We start from the raw sequence: 6,026 nt of genomic DNA, 5'->3' as shown, positions 1-6,026 counted from the left end.
TTATCAATTAAATAGTAGATTTCATTTCACTCCTTGTTTGTATCCGTACAAAATAGTGATAATTCAATAAAAATGATTCAATTTTATTCATTAAAGTATGCAATAATTTCATCAATGTTTTGTTATGACGTTGTCACGTTAAAACTATCGTCCGTAAACCGACTTTACAGACAACCAATTTTTTTTTTGTTCATTGCAAATGTGTTGATAAAAGGATACTAATGGTCAATTAGGTTAGGGTAGCTACATTATAAATACTTTAATACATTGTGGACGGTTGATTTGGTTAGGATAGCTACATTAAAGATACGGAGAGAAAAAAAGCGAGCACGAACTTCGGGGAACTTCGGGTTTTGGCTCTCTCGTCTGTGAAAAGAAGGCTTCCCGTTCGACTCGCTTTCTGATGTGTGACATTTCAACCCTCGGTATCACGGCACTCGGCGGGAGTCACTCCGTGCAGACACGGTGCTGCCATCTGTGGCGGATGGCGCGAACCAAAGTTCACGAAGACAAGGGGAAACTCTATTAACTGTTAAAACGAATTTAAACAAGACAAAGACATAATGTTCTCAGGCTTTCACGGGCCATTATCTGAAGTAGTTTGGCTTCTGGGTTGTAGCCGTGTCCGTGGCGAACATTTCAAAATTTATATGTTGGCAACCTTGATTTCTTTTTTTTTTTATGTGGTCGTTCGTTGCTGGGAACATTTTATAAAATGTTTAAAATTATTTATTTTTAAATACGGAACAACCAAAACACTATGTTAAAATGCTTCCTTTTTTTGTCTCGGAAATTAAAAAATTCATAGCCCAAGTGTAATACTTTTTTGCAATCATACTCAATACTACGCCAATCCGGTTGATACACCATTCCATAAATTCTGAGCTAAGAATGTTTGTAAAATTATGTTTTTTTTTATTTAAGTTTTTTATGTTTCAGTAAATTTCTATGTTTTCCTTATATTTTCATTTTAATTTTTTGATGTTGGCATTTCTCAACCTCACAAGGGTTTTTTTTTTGTTGTTGGCCATATTCTGCGTATTCAGTTGCGTCTGCCCACGGACGTGAAAGAGTGTCTTGCGCCGACCAACCGGCGCTACACTAGGTGCAAAACTGGAAAATTAACAGCAACAGCAGGTCCGTGCGCACACGACTTGACCGCCATGTTTACCAACCTTCTGATTCACACACCAGCGCACAGGACGGAGAGAGAGAGAGAGAGAGAGAGTGTGTGTGAGAGAGAGAGTGTGAGAGAGTTCGTGCGCGTAGTAAATAAATGAATATACCTTATTTCTGACGGACGCATGGCGCAACAACAATCGAGAGTAGAGCAGGAAGCCATTTTGGCCGGGACCAGAGCAATTTTTGAGGGATCACATTACTTTAAAAATTCCTATTACTTATAAGTCACAAGCAAAAAAATTGCAAATAAGAAAACGCGTCGTGGTTAGAATGGTTTATAATTTTTTTTTTACGTTGGAAAACTGTGCTCATAAATTGGGGAAGCCTTCATTTCACAGACGAGAGATCCACACCCGAAGTTCCCCGAAGTTCATGCTCGCTTTTTTTTCTCCGTTCTATCTCATTGTATAAACCGATGTGGATTAAATTTAGCGGTCGATTAGGATATGGTTGCTTAGCAAATAACTTTTTAATGTGTAGCTATCCAGGGCTAGGAAACCGTTTACATGATTTCACAGTATCTTTAATGTAGCTATCCTAACCAAATCAACCGTCCACAATGTTTTAAAGTATTTATATTGTAGCTAACCTAACCTTTTACAATGAACAAAAAAAAAAAACCGAAGATGCACGATCGGAAGTTTGGCTCTCTCGTCTGTGAAAAGAAGGCTTCCCCAAAAATTGCTGGTCAGATGACGTGGTATCATCATTTGGTAGTTAACACTGCCAACAGATGTCGGATACATCGCGAGATTTCATTGGCTGAAATCAACAGTAAGATTTTTCAATTGTTAACCGATTTCGCACAGGTCGTGCGCATGGCCTGCTGTGCACCCGCTTATTTATTTTTTTTTTCAAATTTGTTAACCCTGCCTTACGAGTGTTGTGTGCGGACTTTTTTTTCCGTTGGCCGCCCTGCGTGAGGAGTGCGTGCGTGTGGAACATGCTCGTTGGTGTGGAAAGAGCCTGTATGATGTACATTCTGTATTTGCACAGACCCGAACAAGCCCGAATATTTACCTTCGGCCAACTTCGTCAGTTTTTTTGTTTTGTTTATTACTTTACAAAATCGTGGATGGTTTGTTGTGCTAGGTTAGTACCTATAGCTACATTAAAAATACTGTCAAATCATTTTAATGCCGACGTTGGCCGAAGGTAGATACATTCGGGTTTGTTCGGGTCAGTGCAATACAGAATGTACATTGTAGACTTCCCGTGCGTGAGTGCGTGAGTGCGTGAGTGCGTGTGACAGACGCGACGTGGAGCACAGCTGCGAGGCTCCGACAGGTGACGGGCCGAGTGACAAGAACGTCCGCCTCGGATCCTTTGTCAACGCCTCGCGTTCTCCGCCGCAGTTGAAACGTAAGTCGACTCAGGTTCTCAGCATGTAATCACGGCGTTTGGCTGCAACATTTTTACTGCTTGGTGCCGAACGTAGTTGTTGGGGGTTTGAGGTGTGATTCAGGATGATAACAACAATAACAGAGTTTTACATACATGACTTAAATATGACATCGTATGAGTTCAGTATCGTCTCCTTTCATTTTAGAGGTTAACGCGTAAAAAAAAATCATACTCTTTATACACCGCACTCACCCCTTTTTAAATCGCTTGATTATTGGGATGAATTTCAGAAAATATAAATAAGAGTTGGTGTAATATGTTTGTTATTTTTTTTCCATTGACTTGTTCTTCACGTTTTTTTTTTTTTTTTGTTTTTTTTTTTTTTTTTTTTTTTACTGAACTGAAGTTAGATCTGTCCGGCCGCCCGGAACATACAGCTTAGGACAACAACAGCCTGCCCTAAGGCATTACACGCTACAACGGCAATATCCATCCGACTTTTTATTTATTTTTTAAACCCACTTTGCGAACTTTCTACAATATAGCATATATATTATATATATATATTTCAGCCAATGACATTTAGCGATGTATCAGACATCTGTTGGCAGTGTTAACAACCAAATAATAATCCCGTGTCATTTGACCAGCAATCTGTTAGAACAGTTTTTGAAAGTTAAAAAAAAAATTAACGTTTACGATGTTTCGCACTCTAAATTTAATTTTTATTGATAGTAGGCTACACACAAAATTGTAAACATTTGTTTTTATAATATTTTTATTATATTATTGGGAAAATATTTTAAAACAGGGTAAAATTGTCAAGGAAATACCCAGGTCACAGTTGTCAAGTTTTTGCCAGGAAAAATAGTATATTCATGGTAGTACAATAAAACGAGAAATTAAAATTATTTTGTGATGTTTTCAGTTTTACAGTTGGCCAAATTAAACAGCATAATTTTTGGTTGATGCTTTTTGCTCTGTTTGTTGAACCGACCTCCGATGGTGGCTGTTGCCTAAATGATTTTTTGGCAAATATTTCTAAAATTAATTGAAAATATTTTAGATAATTCTGGCGGGTTGTTCGGATTGTGTGATCGGCCTCTAAATCAGAGGAGACCACACAATATTATTAGTTTATGTGCAACATGAGAACACATGTATTTGTTCGTTACCAAGGTTATATGTTTACACATCTCTCGCACCTGTGTTTTCGTACCATGTGCGTCTCTGCCTGACCCTGAGGACGGGAGCAGATAGCAGTTCCCGAAACGTCGCTTGTTTCTGTTTTAGAAAACTGTAGTGTTTGTTTCGTCTTTTCGTTTTGTCGTGTTTTTGTCTCGTTTTGACTGTTGTGCTGAATTTTTTTGAGTTCAGTATTTTTGTGCTGTCATCATTTGTGGTTGTTTTTTTTCGTTCTCTTCTGTTTTTGGAAAACTATTGTGTTTGTTTCGTCTTTTCGTTTTGCTGTGTTTTTGTCTCGTTTCAACTGTTGTGCTGAATTTTTTGGGTTCGTTATTTTTGTGCTGTCATCATTTGTGGTTGTTTTTTTTTTTTTTTCGTTTTGTCAGTCCATTTTTCTTTGTTTGTTGACCATATTCCTGTTGTGGAGTATTGTGTGGTGTTTATATCCTGACAACAGCAATTTTTTGCTTAATTTGTGTTTTTGTCAATTGTGTTTTTTGTAGTTTTCTTTTACAGACATACATGTGCATAGCAATGGCGTTATGTCCAAAAGCTTACATCAAATCTCTGGCGAGTACTGACAGATTCGCTTATTATTATTATTATTATTTAGAGACGAACTATATGCTTGCGAACTAATCGTGACAATCCGCCTCCTGTAGGTTTTTTTTTTCTGACGAACACAAAGGCGTTCTTAGTTCAAATTGGAACGACGTCGTTTGCAACTTTTTCCCCGTTCGTGAAACTCCAGGCTCCATTTGTCTTCACGTGCGTATTGATTTTGTCCCACATTTTTAATTTTTTAAATTATTTAAGTGGTGGTAAAAATAAAATTCTCTGGAACATATTAATATTTATGAAACCAAATTTTTTACTCCTGGATCCAAATCATAATAACCATTTTTAAAAAATTAATTAAAAGAAGATGCATGGAGGGGGAAAAAAGGTGCTGAGTTGAATGTATCAACTGATAAAATATCATGTAGTAATTTTCCTCACGCAAAGACGCTGGCTGAAAAAAGACTGCTGGTGGCACGTTCCTCTACTGTAGATCACTGGAAGTTCGTTGTAAAATTAATAAAAATAAATAAATGTGAACGAGTCTTTAAGTACTCGCCAGTGATGTGTCAACATCTTAACTTTGGTTACGTGTTCCATTGCTGCAAATAAACTTATGATACGAAACTAGGACACAAATATTAACGTAGAATAGAATTCTTTAAAATAATGCCGAGCGTGATAAATATACGATAATTGTTTTTTTCAACTACATTTCTGGACGCGAATCACAAGTAGTTTCCACACCCGCCGCTAGAATTCACTGCCGGAGCAGCTACGTCGACTATCGAATTATTAGATTTGCAAAGCGAAAGATTGAAATGTATAATGAACCGGCTCCGATAAAAGCGAAAAAGACTTTAAAAAAAAAAAAAAAAAAAAAAAAAAACCTAGCTTTGAACCTGTTCTTCGACAATGAATTTTACTTAAAATTCTGCCCATAATGTCAAAATTCATTAATCGGTTAATACTATAAGGTTTCCTTTTTGTATTTGTTAACTTTGGTTCGCGACATCCGCCACAGATGGCAGCACCGTGGTTACACATTTCCGTTCCATTCACGAAATTACTCCTACCAAATGCCGTATAGCGAGAGCTGGGATTTCAACGGCTTTGCGAACGGTTCGGCTCGAAAATAATATACGTACTTTAGGATACAAGTTGCCTTTTGGAAACAGCTGCTTCGCTGCAAGGCGAGATGGCATGAAGAGGTTTGACAGCTGCTGTGGGCGAGATCCCTTGTGGGTTTAGAGTAACCTGTTCTTTGAAAGAATTATTTCAACAGAGAATATTTATTTTTAACATTTAAATCTGTTAAGTGAGCCACTGCTGGATCACGCTGGTTGTCACGGAGGAAGAAAAAAACCCTCTAGTAATATTGGCAGCAATGATGAATACACAAACACGCGGGAAACAAGCCAATACTACAGTTTAGACAACACACAGAATCAGGAAGGGGGAATAAAACAATTTGACGGCACATACGAACACAGGGGAAGCCTAAGATGTACATCAAGTTCTGTCCCTGCCCGAACACGCCCGAATATTCACCTTAGGCCAACCTCGGGTTTATTTATATATATTTATATTTCTCTGTTTATTTTAATGTAGCTATACTAATCTAACTAACAGTCCATAGTGTTTTCAAGTGTTTTTTATTGTAGCTAACCTAACCGACCACTTTTATTTGAATTCATTTTTCCTGCGCAAAAATAAAATAAATCCCGAGGTTGGCCGAAGGTGAATATTCGGGCGTA

This window comes from Bacillus rossius, chromosome 14 (assembly GCF_032445375.1).
Source record: "Bacillus rossius redtenbacheri isolate Brsri chromosome 14, Brsri_v3, whole genome shotgun sequence".
Lineage (NCBI taxonomy): Eukaryota > Metazoa > Arthropoda > Insecta > Phasmatodea > Bacillidae > Bacillus > Bacillus rossius.
The sequence above is the reverse complement of the archived record's forward strand: the minus strand, read 5'-3'. Positions refer to the sequence as shown.